The sequence below is a fragment of the Aotus nancymaae genome, unplaced genomic scaffold (genome assembly GCF_030222135.1).
Source record: "Aotus nancymaae isolate 86718 unplaced genomic scaffold, 86718_ANA_hifiasm-v0.15.2.pri h1tg000079l, whole genome shotgun sequence".
Taxonomy (NCBI): domain Eukaryota; kingdom Metazoa; phylum Chordata; class Mammalia; order Primates; family Aotidae; genus Aotus; species Aotus nancymaae.
Genome location: NW_026988494.1, coordinates 25,250,221 through 25,267,318, shown reverse-complemented (window position 1 = coordinate 25,267,318; position 17,098 = coordinate 25,250,221). Strand labels below are relative to the sequence as shown.

Below are 17,098 nucleotides of genomic sequence, written 5' to 3'. Positions count from 1 at the left end.
TTTGTGGAGTAGAATAGAGGAAAAACTGGAAGTGATTTTTTTTTTTTTTTTTGTCTAATGACACGTTCTGGAATAGTTGACATTGCTTTTAACATTTTGAAGCAAGTCATCAAGCAATTGACAGCGTCCTTATTCCCCTTCAGTATGCAACTGTTGAAACTACAGACATATTTTTATGCAATCACCTCCTTTTTTATATTCACTATTTACATGCTAATGCCATCAAAAAATCTTATTATGTGAGCTCCTTTTGAAATAACAAAGATTGCCAATGTTTTGGAGATGGTAAATAGTTTATTTTGCCAAACCACTTTCACTGAAAGTAATGACTTCCCACTCTGCACAGATGGAGCCCCTCTGATGCTTGTGAGACATCTGGTTTTTGCTACTTTAAGGAAAAAGGATGCTCTACACATCTTCATCATGCGCAGACATGCCAAACTCTTTCAATATTCCCCAAAGAAGTTTGGTTCAACAGCCATGAAGTCACAAGCTTCCTCAGAATTGATCATGCTTCCTTGGTTACGAACTACTGAAACTGAATCTGAAGCTTAGCAAGAAGGCAGTCCATTGGGAGGTATCAGAAGGCTGGAGAAACAGGCTTGAGCAGGACTAAAGGGAGGGGATGGGTCAAGTTCCTGGCCTAGGAACGGCCTATGAGTGGTGTCCAAGCCACCAGGCTCTGGACTCAGCTGCAACTGCCAGAAATAATCCCTTGCTGACTCTGATTTTTTTGTTGCTACTTCAAGAATATTTGTTTGTCACCCCTAAGTCAGTTTCTGCTCTAACTATCAAATGATGAAGAGAAAGAATAACAGCCTCCCTTCAGTTTCCCTGGGTGAGAGAACAGGTTTAATTTTCTAAAATTTACGCAGCTGACCAGAGGTGATTACAGTATAAACCTAATCTTGAGTTCTTCGCTATTGAAATTTACAATGCTATCATATTACCATTTGGACACTTTTCAGATAAGAGCCTAACACGATGGATTCATGTATACGTCGCTGCCCCATATTGATCAATTAAAAATAACTGCCAGTAGAATGTATGTGTGTGTGTACACTGTGTGTGTATGTGTTGTGTGTGTGAACTTTCATGACAAATTTCAAAAGAACTGTTGTTCACATAGCAATTTTCCTAGCCTTACCCATAAGCAGAAATAATAATTGATTTTAGCCAAGTTATCATCTACCCCAGTGAATGTGAGCATGTGCTGTATTTTGAAATGCAGTATTTTTGTTTCTTCTTTACAAGGCCAGTGAAGTCATGTTCCTAAAGGAAAAACAAAAACAAACTCTTTTTTGAGAGAGATGATAGAGAGGATAATTGGCTACAGAAAGAAACCACACAGACAAATTTCTACTTCAATCAGTAAACTAATTAAATCAAAAATTTTTGAAGACTCATGTGTTTTCAAGTCATAGCTGGATAACTTGTCAACAATGTTTAATTCCAGGACAGTGAAGCCAGGTCTTCAGTGTTTTGAGGGAAAAAAAATGACAACCTAAGAATTATCAATGTAAAGTTAGATTACAAAATGAAGGACCTCTAATGATTGTGTTATTGATGAAGAGATGCTGGTCAAGATGTGTGGGAGGGGAGATATTAAGAGACGGAATGTGGGGAGTATGTGATAGGAGAGTGAAGAGGAGAGGTTGTATCAAACTGGGAGTGAGAGGTTGTTGAGCCTTGATAGCTCCCATTCCCACATAAGCCTCCTCAGATCCTTGATAAACAGTGGGCTTTGGGGAGCTGTCACAACTAACACTGCTGCTGTCCAGATGAAGCTGTGGGTGCAGAAGGGGTGATGATGAGGGGTAATCTGGAGCAAAAGGTGAAGGGTGCAAGGTCTGATAAGTGGTGTAGGTGAATCCCTGTGTTCTCAAGGAGGACTGGCCAGAGGAACAGGGGCCCCCACACAGATGGACATTTCTGCCTTTGCTGGCCATGTCAGGTGGATACACTCAGTCCATCCCCTCAATTTGGAAATTCACATACTTACATTCTAGGATATTTTTTAAAAGTATTTATTCGGTCACATTTCCCATTTTGTTTTCTCTATTCTCTCTTTCTATAACTCCTATTATTCAGATGTTGGGTTAGGGTTAGTGTTAGGTATAGGAATCCTCTAATTATCTTCTATTTTCATGTTTTCTGTTTCCTATCTCTGCCTTTTCCTCCTATTTCCTGGTAGATCTCTTCAAATATATTTCCACATCTCCTTTTTTTGTTTGTTTGTTTTTTGGTTATTTTGTTTGTTTCTTCTTTACTGTTGTCATGTTTCTTTGAATCAAGTTCAAAGCCACTTCTGGATATTGGAGTTAAGAACACTATGATCTCCATTGCATCTTGCACCAAGTTATCCATAAGCAAATGCCCTTTACGTATGAGAAGCAGAAAAACTGCAAACTATAACCTGCCTCTAGTTTTTCAGGGTGAAAAGGGAATCTGTCTTTTTATGAGACACAGTTGAAGCCACAGAGGACCTGATCGATGGATCTGAAGAGGATTTGAAGAATCCTCAAACCAGGAACTTTATTTACTTCCCTTCACCCCTGTTTTATGGATCTCATTTTTTATTGTCATTGTTTTGATATTTCACAATGATGTGCCTTAATGTGGGTCATTTTTAACCATTATTCTGGACACTCACTGCATCCTTTCTTTCTGGAAATTCACATACTTCCATTCTAGGATATTTTTTAGAAGTATTTCTTTGATCACATTTCCCATTTTGTTTTCTCTATTCTCTTTGTGGAACTCCAATTATTCAGATGCTGGGTTAGGGTTAGGGTTAGGGTTGGTTATAGGAATCCTCTAATTATCTTTTGTTTTCATTTTTCTCTGTTTCCTATCACTGCCTTTTCCTTCTATTTCCTGGTATATTTCTTCAAATCTATTTCCAAATCTCCTTTTTTGAGGTTTTCTGCTGTCGTGTTTCATTTAATTTTCCAAGAACTCTTTATTTTCTGAATGTCTCTCTGTTTGTAGTGTGTCTGTCTGTCTGTCTGTCTGTCTGTCTGTCTATCTATCTATCTATCTATCTATACCTCTATCTAGTAATCATCTATGGCATCCTGCACTTGTTTCATAGATGCAGAATCATTCATCATTTCTTACCTCTTGGAAGATACTAGGAATTGTTTCAAAGTTTTAATCCCCTTAATCTCAATTCTTCTGAGTTGTTTTTTTATTTTTATTTTTTGAGACGGAGTTTCGCTCTTGTTACCCAGGCTGGAGTGCAATGGCTCAATCTCGGCTCACCGCAACCTCCGCCTCCTGGGTTCAGGCAATTCTCCTGCCTCAGCCTCCTGAGTAGCTGGGATTACAGGCATGAGCCACCGCGCCCGGCCCCTGAGTTGTTTTTTACCTGCTGATTTGTTTTCATCTCTAACATCCTTCCTACAGTCTTTCCCCAGAAGCCTGAGGAAAAGTGATCCTCCACTTTTTCTCCTGCCAACCTGGCATTCAACTCTATCAGGTCTAATTAGTCAATCACCATTTTTCCTCCTTTCTATTTTCCAAAACTGTTTTTTTTTTTTTTTTTTTTTTTTTTGAGACAAAATTTCACTCTTGTCATCCAGGCTGGAGTGCAATGGTGTGATCCTGGCTCACTGCAACCACCGTTTCCTGGGTTCAAGAGATTCTTATGCCTTAGCCACCCATGTAGCTGGGATTACAGGTGTGTGCCACCAAGCGCAGCTAATTTTTGTATTTTTAGTAGAGACGGGGTTTCGTCATGTTGGCCAGGCTGGTCTCAAATTCCTGATCTCAGGTGAACTGCTCACTTTGGCCCCCTAAAATTCTAGGATTACAGGCGTAAGCCACCTTTGTCCTAACAGTTTCACCTATGCTCATCATGTGGGTTTATACCTTTTGTTGCAAATAAAATCCCCTTTCTTCCATTTTCTGTTTTTGGAAGATGCAGAAATAAAAGTACAAATTCATTATGCAGTCTTTAGCCAGCATTCCATCATCAATTTCTAAAGATAGAATTTTCTTTCTTTTCTTGCTTTGTTTTCTTCAACCAAATTAACAATTTTTTTTCACAATGCTGTAGGAAAAGAAGGGAATTTTTGTTTAACATTTTTGCTCAATTAATTAATTATATGTCTTCTTTTTGTTTAAAAATTTTGTCCATTCTCTTAAGGCACTACCTTTTTGTTTGTTTTGTTTTGCTACTACAATCTCAATCCAAGGATGAGCTTTCAAAAGTTGGGCAAAATCAGAAGTGATTCCAACTCTTGGGATTTTGATGTTTGTGCATGATTTGGAAGTGATTCCAACTTCTGTCAATATATTTTCTTATTTTGGAGAGTTTAGCGCATCTGTGACTAAGGCACTAATAATGCAAGTAGTTCAAGAAAATGACGATGATATTGACAAGAAACTGACCCGTGATAAAAACGCCTACATAAGGAAGACCTGGCCATCAATGAGACAACTATCTAATTGACCAAAGTACAAGATGATCATAACTAACAAAATGAGAAGAAGCTGTATTTTACTTCTTCTCTAGTAGTTTCATGCATGTTCCCACAGTACCATTTTTTAATCTAATATTTGAAAGAAGACTAATATGAAAAGGATGCACTAGCTGGATGGAACAAAAGGTACCAGATTTGCCCTGGCATTGCTGAAAGAGTACAGTTCATTATATTTATTTTAGAGCTACTTATATTTTTATGGAATGCCACTTATCACATAAAAATTATATGATGAACAAAGATTTCCTTTTTAAAAAAACCCTCAATATTTATAAATTTAAAGCATACTTTTCTAGTCTGGAGAACCCGTTGCTCCAATAGGAAGATAATTGGTCTTAGAGCTGAAATGCATAACCATCATATAATAAGGGAGAAACCACTTGAGCTTTTCTGGCTAATGGAACGAGTTTCAGTCTGTTGAACTTAGTTTCAACAGAATTATTTGAATTCATAGGAATGGTGGTTATTATATTTCTTAGTAGTCACAGAGTTAAAAATCCTTTATGAGGAGTGCTTCTTTTACAGAAAGAATTTTAAATTTGTGCTTAGAGCTACACTCTGTTCTGTGCATATATCATTGAAAGATAATATTAGGGGATAGAAAATTAAAGGACAGACCCAAGCACAAAAATTAACAGCTTGTGGCTCCAGAGAGGGGGCAGAAATGCAAAGGACTAGTCAAGGCGGAATCTGTGGGCTTCACAGACTTTGGGTCCCCCAGAAACTAAAGTGGCCCAGAATTCCTCTGTTACAGTGTCAAGATCATAAAAAGACTCTACAAGAGGCAGGAGTGCAGAGCCAGCAGCCCCTGATTGAAAAGAGGGCCTCGAGCAGTCTCCTTCACTCAGGAAAGGTGGTTACAAAAGTTGCTGCCCACCCCTGCCTGTGCTTGGAGTGGAGTGAAGGGTCCCAACCAAGGAAGTGGGGGGACACAGATATATCTCTCCATCAGCAATGGCCAAGCTTAGTGATGAGATCCACAGCAACCCCAGTATCACTATGGGGAGGGGTTCTGAACCACTTCCCAATATACAATCTGAAAGTTTTAGGGATGAGCTCCTGAGAGGGTGGATGGAAACAGACATATGGGGTTGGAGAGAAAGAGAGAGAGGGAATAGGGAAGAGAATCAGTGACAAGGATGGAAGAAAGAGGAGGGGAAGAAGGGGCATGAGGAAGAAGAGAAAGGGAGGGATAAAAAGAAAACTTTGCTCAAAATGAACTTGTGAATGAAAATAAGTATAAGAAAAATGACCAAGAAATTTTCGAAAGCAAAGATTAAATCCTTTTAGATAAATATGAATAATGTAGCACCCGATGGATGGTTTGAATTAAGTAAATTTAGTTTCTTGAAAAAAAAATGTAAAACTAACATCTTACATTTTTTTTCCAAGAAAAAGACAATATTTTTTAAGTGGCAGAAATGAAATAGGAAGCAGTGAATATAAAATAGAACCAGTTAGAAATCTGTAAGTTAAAATGTAGATACGGTTTAGACCTGTGTCCCCACCCAAATATCATGTTGAATTTTAACCTCCAATGTTGTAGGTGGGACCTGGCAGGAGGTGATTGGATCATAAGAGTCAATTTCCCCCTTGGTGCTGTTCCCCTGATAGTGAGAGAGTTGTGGTGAGATGTGGTTATTTAAATATATGTAGCACCTGCCCTCCCTCTCTCCCTTATTCCTGCTCTGGCCATGTAAGGCATGCCTGCTTCCCCTTCGCCTTCTGCCAAATTGCCAGTTTCCTGAGGCCTCCCCAGAAGATAAGCAGATGCCAGCACTATGCTTCCTGTATAGCCTGCAGAACCATGAGCCAATTAAACCTCTTTTGTTTTTTTATAAATTATCAAGTCGCAGATCCTTATTTATAGTGATGTGAGAATGGTCTAATAAAATGTTATTAAATTTTAAAAATTCATGGATGGATATGATACTGTAACCATAAAAACATATTACTATAAATTTGTCCAAACTCATAGACTATAGAAGACCAAGAGGGAACACTAATGTGACCACCATAGCCTTTACATCTCTCTCACAATCCCCTCGCCTCCCCTAAAAGTAACTACTCTTATACAGATCACCCCAATTCCTAGAGACTATGTTTAATCTTATTTTTTTTAAAGTTAACATTATATCACAATTTTAATCCACAAATTTCTTCTCAATCTCATTTTTTTCTTTCAATTTTCTTTTGTTTTTGGTCTGAGACAGAGTCTCACTCTTGTCACCCAGGCTGGAGTACAATGGCATGATCCCAGCTCACTACAACCTCTGTCTCCCAGGTTCAAGTGATTCTCCTGCCTAAACCTCCCAAGTGGCTGGGATTACAGGCAACCACTATCATGCCTAGCTAATTTTTTTGTATTTTTACTAGAGTCAGGGTTTCACCATGTTGTCCAGGCTGGTTTCGAACTCCTGACGTCAAGTGATCTGTCCGTCTCGGCTTTCCAAAGTGCTGGGATTACAGGTATGAGCCACTGCACCCAGCCACAATTTACTTTTTGAGAAATCCAGGGCATTTGGAATATTCCACAGGCTCATTCTGTTAATTGCATACTCATACTGCAGTTCCTCTGTCCTCTGGATTTCCTGCAAATTGGCAGCTGATGCAGAGGCTGGATCGGACTCAGGTTCAAGTCCTTTGGCAAGACCAGGTGATGTCGGACACTTTCGTCAGCCTCCATCTGGTTGTCTCTCCTTCTGTGATCTTAGCAGCTGTTGGTGCCCGTGCTTAGATCCATTCATTCATTGGTAGTTGCAGAATGGTGATTTCCAATTCCATCATTTCCTTTTCATTTACCAGATAAAACACATAGAAAGAGGTCCTTCCCTCTTCTACTATTTGATTACCTAGACATACTGCTCACACAGAGAAGTCAAGATAAATGCTTGATTCTATTTTTTTTGGAATATTTTTTCTGTTTCTGCATTGAAGTATAATATATTTAAATAAAAGTATCTATTGTCATAAGGGCACATATTAATGAATTTTCACAAACTGAATATATCATATACAGAGCAACCAGAATAAAAAACAGAAAATTACCAATACCCTGGAGCCGCTGCTCATGTCCCTCAGTCACACATCCTCTGAAGATAAACACTCCTCTGAGGTCCATCAAGTTATTGTCCCTGTTTTGATGATTAGATGAGTGAAATCATACTTTTGATACTTAGATGGATCAAACCCATATGTTGTGCCTGTGGGTTCTTTTGCTCATCATTTTGGTCGTGATAGTCATTGTATCGTTTATCCATTATTCTGTTGATGGGGTTTGGGTTTCCAGTTTAGAACGGTGCAATTATGAATATTTCAGAGCACACATTTTGGTGAACACAGATGTTCATTTCTATTGGGTATATGTGGCTTTCATTTTCATTTTTTTCAACCTTTATTTTAGATCCAGGGGGCACATGTACCCCCTGGGGATATTGTATGATGCTGAGATTTGGGAAACGAATGATCCTGTCACTGAGGTAATGAGCATAGCATGCAACAGTTAGGTCTTAAACCCTTGCTCCACTTCCTCCCTTCCCTTTCCAGTAGTCCCCAGTGTGTATTGTTGCCATCTTTGTGTTCATATCCCACTGGTTAGCTCCCACTTATAAGTAAGAACATGTGGTATTTGTTTTTCTGTTCTTGTGTTAATTCACTTAATATAATGGCCTCCAGCTGCATTCATGTTGCTGCAAAGAACATCATTTCAACCCTGTTTATGGCTGGGTAGTATTCCACGGTATATATGTATTACGCTTTCTTTATCCAATCCATCATTGATGGGCACCTAGGTTAATTCTATGTCTTTGCCATTTGGCTTTCACTTTTAAATTCGATATGGGAATCCTCACATTGAGTAAACCAGTAGAACATTCATCCAATCTGTTGAATGCCTAAATAAAATAAAAATCTGAGTAAGAAAGAATTCTTTCTCCTTTCCTGACTGTCTTGGAGCTGGAACATTGGACTTTGCCTTCAGACTTGGACTTGGACTAGACCTAGAGATCACACCATAGACTGTCTTAGTTCTCAGGTCCTTGAACCTGGGACTGAACTATATCACTAGCTCTCCTTACCCTCCAGCATGAACCACAGATCTTGGAGTTCTTAGCCTCCAGGAATTGCATGACCAATTCCTTTTAGTTATGTATATATAGCTATATATATATATATATATATGTGTGTGTGTGTGTGTATGTGTGTGTATATATATAGCTATATAAATATATATTATATATAACTATATATTATATATATAGCTATAGTTATATATAATATATATAATATATATTATATATAACATATATTATATATATAGCTATATAAATATATATTATATATAACTATATATTATATATAGCTATATAAATAAATATTATATATATAACTATATATATAGTTTCTCCAGAGAACTCAGACTAATACAAAAGCAGAACACTTTTTATGACAAACAGAGAATATAAGTAACACTAATAAAAATGTCATTATAGGAACTGCCATTTATGAAGCATTTTCTCCATGCTGAGCCATGTACTAAGTGTTTAATCCAGATTGCCGCTGAAGTCTCATTTCAATCTTAGGACATAGATACTGTGATTATTCTCATTTTACAGGTAAGGAAACAGGTTTTGCAAGGTGAGGTAACTTGCCCAAGGTCACAAAATAAGAGGCAGAATTTTGCCCCAGGAAGTGTGACTACAGACCCCAAGTTCTTAATTAAAGAACTGTACACGGCACAGTCTACAGTCTACTTTATCCAGGATACCACTGATCAAATTTCAGAGAACACCTTACTGATTCTCATATACTGTTTCTACCTGCATATTCTGTGGCATTTGAATTAAGCCATTTCTTCTAATCTACCCTCATTCCCCACCCCCTTCCCTAGAACACACACACACACACGTGCACGCGTGTGCACACACACACACACACACACATTTGACACTTGCTTGACCCCCTCCACAATCTGACAAGAGAGACAAAATAAAGACTAAATTTTTTTCTCCCCAGGTTGGACCTCTAATAGTTGATGAATAACTAGTCTCCTACCATTCAACTATGGGAAGGTTTACTCAGCTCAGCCTGTTACAGAACTGAACTGGGTTACACTCACCCAGCACAGTAAGACCAGATAGCCACACCAAGTTTGATGCTGATGTTGAAAAAGGAAGGTATTTATTGGCAGTGTGCCAAGCAAAGAGGACCAGGTAGCTAATGCTCAAACCCTGACCACCCCGATGGTTTGCAGGTAAGGGTTTTTAAGGGCAGGGTTTAATTTCAGGAAAGTAGAAGCTGCAAGCAAAATTGCAAATCAACACCTGTAGTTTACACATTAGTTTTGGCCTAAAAGGGTACGATATCTTAAAGTTTAGGTGAGGGGTAGGGGGTACAGGGGTGGCTTACAGGTCATAGGCAAATTCAAAGATTTTCTGATTTGCAATTGATAGAGGAAGAGAAGCTTTGTTTAAAATGTTGGGGTCAGCAGAGAAGAATGTTAGAATGTTTCACTCGTGGGCATGACCTCCTTCGGGCCCTTTGGGAAGAAGTTGAGAACAAAAGGAGCAGTCAGCATTCAGTTTTTAACTCCCCCTTATCTGAGGTCTATGTGCCAGCCAGTAGATTCATGTGGTAGGGGTCCAGGTGTCTGAAAAACAACTCAGAGTATGCTAAGATGCTACTTTAATTTCCATAGGAAACAAAGCATCCCCTGACTCTAACTTCCTCAGTTATTACTTTTAAGTTACTATTACTTCCTTATTTATCAAGATAATCATTCGCTTTTCATGGCTAGCTAGATGCCTGGAATTAACACTGAAGGAACTCACAATTTTCCTTTATTTCCATGCTTTGGGGGGCACACGCGTCCCTGAGATGGGTCCTTGTGCTGTCTCAAGTCCTCTGCATGCCCACCTTGCCTATGTGGCCATGTTCGGTCTCATGAAGCTCACCTTTGCATTCTCTGCTACCAGTACCCCTGTGTGTCTCACCCTGCCCTTCTGAAAGCCTTTGTAATTTATAGTTTGTGGCTTCATTTACCCATGAGTTATTTAAAACCAAATCAAGAATAGTTTGTTTTCCCTTCACTTAATATCCACAAGTTCCAAGGACAGAGAAAACAAATTCTGGCCGGGCGCGGTGGCTCAAGCCTGTAATCCCAGCACTTTGGGAGGCCGAGGCGGGTGGATCACGAGGTCAAGAGATCGAGACCATCCTGGTCAACACGGTGAAACCCCGTTTCTACTAATACAAAAAAAATTAGCTGGGCATGGTGGCGCGTGCCTGTAATCCCAGTTACTCAGGAGGCTGAGGCAGGAGAATTGCCTGAACCCAGGAGGCGGAGGTTGCGGTGAGCCGAGATCGTGCCATTGCACTCCAGCCTGGGTAACGAGAGTGAAACTCCGTCTCAAAAAAAAAAACAAAAAAAACAAAAAAACAAATTCTGCCCATTTGTAAATCTGGTCCCTATCAGTTCACCAGAGTAATTGTTGGAAAAACAAATTAAACATGAAACCCAAGTGTTCATCAACAGATGAATGGGTAAAGAAAATGTGGTACTTATACACAATGGAGTATATATTCAGCCATTAAAAAAGAATGATATTCAGTTATTTGCAGCAACATGTGTGGAACTGGAGATCATTTTGTTCAGTGAAATAAACCAGGAACAGAAAGATAAACGTGGCATGTTCTCACAAAAATATAGTCAGAAAGAATGAATAAGGACCCGGTATTTGATAGCCCAACAGGGTGGCTATTCAATAATAATTTAATTGTACATCTTAAAATAAGTAAAAGAGTATAATTGGATTGTTTGTAATATAATGGATAAATGCTTGAGGAGATAGATATCCCATTTTCCATGATGTGTTTATTATCTATTGCATGCTTGTATCAAAACATCTCATGAACTCATACCTACTATGTACCTACAGAATTTTTTAAAACATTAAATCTCCACTTTCAGGTTATGTTCTCACAGTAACAAATTAAATGCAGTTAGCTAAAATATACCTTATTTGGTCACTGCAATTTTTTCAGATGTGACAAAAGTAAATTTTACTTTTAAAGGATCTTTATTTAAATAAGACATCAGTTGGCAGATACTAAGACAAACTCCACAAGTAGAACAAAGGTAAATTGCAATTAGTTGTTTTATAAGCATTTTGCCCAGAAAGCCTAGTGTTTATTCCAGCTTTGTACATACAGTGTAATGATACAGTATATCTGAAACCATACACATTTAGAGACCCTAATTATAGCAATGCAGTGCTTCACTGTCTTATTTTCTAGGCTTAGTTAAAAACTGAAGCTAAGTGGAGTCAGAGAGTACCAGTTTATTCTACAAGTTTAGCCAAGTCAGAAATCAAATGACAAAACCAATCATGCCTTAAGAAATAAATGACATCACTGTACTTCCCATCCCTTTAGAATGCCTGCTGTGGTAGAAAGCAGAAAATAATAGCGTGTTTCATGGGTTTTCATTACCATTCAAGGAAGCAGGTTGGGTCATGTCTTTTGGTTTCTTTTCATGTTATTCTGGTTATAATTAAGGATGGATGGGCCTCAGTTTGGCTGTTTTTGCACATTTTATACCCTTTGTAAAAATGTTTTTGGTTCAGAAGGACTCAGAATGTACTTTGTCCTAAACATTCTTTCTTTTCATTTTGTGATCATGTAAACATTTACAGTATTTTCTGATTTATTTACACTTACCTCATCAAAACTTTTCATAGCATGATTTTGGATAGGCTAAAATAAAACCAAGCTCTCTTGTTTATAAGAGATCTGAATTCTAGACTCTTGGTGTAGAGTCTACCAAACACTTTTCTCTTAGAAGCCATAAAGTCATATTTTACCAAATACAATTGAGTTTTAAAATCCACTGAGACTTCATTCTGTCTGAAATTCATTGGGCCCTTAAAGTCCTGGGTCTCTACTGGGCCTAAGCCTTTCTATCCTGCATAGCTTTTGATTCCATGATAATTCTATGGTGAACATGATACTGGTGGGCTGGGGGAGGTCCAAATGCTGGTGAGACCTTGACTCCAACCAGTTTCCAGGCTTTTGACATGAATGAAACAAAGAATTCAAAGATGAGTCTGAAAATAATGAAAGTAGAGAGATATATTGTAATGGGAAAACTACACACTCGAGCAAAGGGAGTGTGGGCGTACTCAAGACAGAGTCACCCAGTGGGGTTTGGGGTATCTGTCTTTATGAATTTATTAAACCAAGGGGTGGGATATTCATGAAAATTCCTGGAAAAAGGTGGTGATTCCTTGGAATTATGGAGTCACCCATTTTTACACCAAATATGGGTGTTCCTGGAACTGTCATGGCACTGGTGGGTGGGTAATTATGTAAATGAGCATATAATGAGGTTCTAGGTGAAACCTAGGTCAATTCCAGCATCATGTTGGTTCTAGTCAGTCTTAGCCAGCTTGGCCCACACCTTGTTTTTCAGAGTCTTATCAGCCCATAGCATCTAGTCATGAGAAATTGCTGTCTGGAATTCTTATTCTCCTGTGACCACCCTAATTCCTGTCTGAACAGCCCAGTCTGCTGAAAACCCATCATATTCCCTTCCAAATCTGTTTTTCTCTTCAAGTTTATTTTCTCAGAAAGTAGTTCACCCAGAACCTGAGAGTCATCCTAGATTCTTGCTTCTCACTCACTCTCCTCCCCTCACCACACTCCACTGAATTTAGTTAATTCTACCTCCCAGTGATAGGGATAGGAGGCAGAGAAATTCTGGGCAGAAGAGGGTGGGTCCCTCGCAAGGATCCTACCCTCAAGCCTGGAACTGCGGCCCAAAGTGAAAACTTGCATTCCTGTTTTCCTGCTCAAATACTGCCTTTTCCAAAACCTCCCATGCCCACCCTGCCCCACATCCTGTGTCCATAAAAACCTCAGGCTCAGCTGGCAGAAAGAAAAGAAGCAACTAGATGTCAGAGACTACAGTTGGATGCCAGAGAGAAGTGGCTTGACTTCAGAAGGACAGCTTGATGGTGTAACTTCAGAGAAGAATCTGGCCAGAGAGAGCTGGACTTCAGAGGAAGATTACCTTCCCACTCTACCCCTTTTTCAGTTCCCCTTCCCACTGAAAGCCACTTTCATCAGCAATAAAATCCCCTGCATTCACCATCTTCAATTTGTTCATGCAGATGGCAGAGCCAAAAGAGTACTGTAACACTTTCTCTGGGGCTTCAGAGGTCACAGGCACCCCCCATCCCCAGACACTGCCACAGGGCCAGTACAAAGTTCACTCCTGCTGTGCCCAAAAGCACTCAACCCAGCTCCTGCACCTGCTTACCTGTATGCTCCTCATCCCAGTGCAGCGGGTCCCAGTGAGTGGAGTTCACTCCTGTCAGTGCCAAAGCAGCCAGCTAGTTTCAGCACCTGTGCACTCCAGTTCCCACCCACAAAGACGTCAAGGAAAAATATCTTGCTTCCACAGCTTTCTAATTTTTCTACATTGTAACTCCAAGCCTATGCAATATTGTTTTTTTGTCCATATTTATGCAATAACTTCCCAGAATGAGTTGATCTGCTCCATCTTGTCCTTCTTCAGTCCATTGTTCACTTATAGCCAGAGGGACCTTCTAAAGTGAAAACCTGAATCCCCTTCTCAAAACCTTTCAATCACCTCCCATCACTGTTAGAATAAAACTCAAGAGTTCTTGGTAGGTTTTAGCAGGTACTTCTTTACCTGTGTCTGTCTTCCTCTTCAGCCTCCTTCCTTACCTCTCCCTGCCTCTCATTACACAAGACAAGAACTTCATTCAGTGGGATGTTTCCTTCCTCCAGGCCTTTGCTTTAACTGTACTTAGAACACCGTACACTCTCCACTCCCAGCGGTTCTCTCTGGGAAAGTCTTACACATTGTTCGGAACTTGGCTTTAAAGTCATTTTTTCTCTGAGCCTTCTTATACTAGATTAATTATTGCTGCATTGTACTGACTAGCAAAGCACCCCAGTAGACTTTGCTTGGGGGTTTGCTCAAATATTGCCTTTTCCAAAATCACCCACCCATGGTGAGCAAGTGCAGGAGCTGGGGTGAGTGCTTTTGGGCACTGGCAGGAGTGAACTTTGTACTGGCCTTGTGGCAGCATCTGGGGGTGGGGGGTGGACACTTAGTTTGCTGGTTTAGTTGTCTGTCTCCTTGACTAAACCTTCAGTTCTGTGGTCTGGCTGAATGCAAAAAAAAGACTACATCTTTTCCCCCTGGTTTTGTATTCAGCTAGCCCAGCACCAGGCACCTAGGAGGCAACCAGTAATTATTTGTTGAGTGAATATTAAGTGATTGAATTCTATCCATGATTTAAAATACATTAGCATTCTTTCTTCTTTCATAATGAAACAGATTTAACATTTGGTCAAAGGAATTCTGTCTGTTTAGCATAATAACAACAATTTGTTGAATGTTTTATTGTGTACCAGGCACTGTTCTAAATATAGTCAGTTCTTTTATAATGAGATATTTGCATTGCAAAAAATCACATTGTGCAAAATCATGTGATAAAAAAACTTATGGAAAAAATGGGGTTGAGCTACAACACTCAAAAACTGCATCAGTAACACATTAAAAAAGTTAGAAAACCAGTAAAAATGAGGCAAGCTTTTACATATATTGGATGATGAAGAAACACATACTAGAATAAACCTGGGACTTTAACAAGAAGTTTCCTTGTGGAATTGGGCTTCGGAAGGGGCTGCTGGTCTGAGTTATTTTGGATAAATCAGGAGTATCTGAGGAAGGAGGAGCATCTGAAGTGGAAAGGAAAATGGAAACACTAGATGTGGTTCATGATATGTGCAGTGAACTAACGGAGAGGGTAGCTGCTTAAGGGTGTATTTGTGCATAACTGTTGTATGCGTGTACAGGTGTGTGCATGCAAACATTTTGTATATTTCTACATTAACCCCACTCAGCTAAATGCAGATTTCTGTACTCATCTAGCATTTCTCATGAATAAAATTATGCACACAACAATGCAGCATTCAAGTGAATGCTCAAATTCTTCCCTAAAGTATTAACTATATGGGAGCAAATTCCCATTTTCAAAACAAGTGTTATAGCAGAACTGACAGTAAGTTAAATTTTTAAATTTATAATCCTGATACAAAGCCAAAAATGTTGGTACTGTATGTGTCTCCATTTTGCAGATGAGGAAATTGAGGTATATAGAAGGTTGAACTAATTTGTTCAATATACACATTGAATAACTAACAGAGACCAGATAACAGAACATGCAATCTCTTCCACATCTCTGGCTTGTAACTACTATGTTAGATCGCTATACCTTCTAATAGTGTTTATTAGAACTTATATTTCACTGATACTGGACAATACTTTCCACGGTCTGACTTCTTGACAACTAACATCCAAATAAAGAATGGAGAATCTGATAACTCGTTCGCTTCTCTTTCTATCTGAAACTCTGGGGTTATTTGGCCCCACCCACTGATATCATAGGATGTAAAGAAAGAGAATAAGTTTTGAGTCAGACAGGTGACAAATCCTGGTTCTTCTGGTTTATGGTCTTTGAAGCCAGGACAAGTAACTTCAATGAGTCTATCTCCTTATCTGTAAAATGGGGGTGCCAATTCATACCTCGAAATGTTTGGGTGTAATAGAAAAGATTTCTGGAAAAGGGCTAGTAAAGTTTCCCCAGCCCTCCTCAATGCCTTGTTAATTGATGAAATTCCACATGTAATATTAGGATTTTTCAAATTAACTATTGCTTTATTCATAAAGTAAGCATAATCTACCTGGTTTCTAGAAATTTCCTTTAAGTAAATTTTTCTGCTGGGCATGGTGGCTCACGCCTGTAATCCCAGCACTTTGGGAGGCCGAGGTGGGCTGATCACAAAGTCAGGAGATCAAGACCATCCTGGCTAACATGGTGAATCCCTGTCTCTACTAAAAATTCAAAAAATCAGCTGGGCATGGTGGTGTGCACCTGTAATTTCAGCTACTTGGGAGGCTGAGGCAGGAGAAGAGCTTGAACCCAGGAGGCAGAGGTTGCAGTGAGCCTAGATTGTGCCACTGCACTCTAGCCTGGCAACAGAGCGAGACTCCATCTCAAAAAAAAAAAGGAGAAGGAGAATCCATGCAGGAAGATGACCAAGTTTTCTTTCTTCACAACTTTGCCTAGAGCTAGCTGTACCTGCAGTTCCATTATGGTGCCAGATCATCCCCTTCCTTTGATGTAATGATAGCTTCCAGTTCATAAGAAAGCCAAAGCAATATAGGGGGTGCGAATATAATGTCAAGGAAATTATTTTCCATGCATAGAGTATTCTTAACTTTTTCAACACAATTATACACAATTTACCTCAATTTACCCTGACAGATATGGTGAGTGGGTTTGCATGATTCTCATTTAACAGCTGGAGAATCTCAAGCACAGAGCTTAGGTTTATGGATTTTCAGATAACTTAGAACTCATTAGTGGCAGTGGGCAGGTCGAGAAACTAGATCTCCTGTCCCCGATTCCACTGGCAATATCAATTATTCTACAGTTTCTTCCTTAAAAAAAAAAGAATAATTTACCATTAAATCTCTCATTGGTTCAAAATCCTTTGTAATTAACTAAAATGTACAA

The 17,098-nt window shown here is 39.2% G+C and overlaps 1 long non-coding RNA gene across 1 annotated transcript in view; it reads right to left on the bottom strand.

Moving 5' to 3' along the window:
• Positions 1–14,374, bottom strand: part of LOC105705342 (uncharacterized) — a 57,216-nt gene extending 42,842 nt beyond the window's left edge. Inside the window, exon 1 of the long non-coding RNA XR_010339606.1 lies at positions 13,804–14,374. This is a non-coding gene — a long non-coding RNA (uncharacterized LOC105705342). The remainder of the gene's footprint in view (positions 1–13,803) is intronic.
• Positions 14,375–17,098: the final 2,724 nt, after the last annotated feature.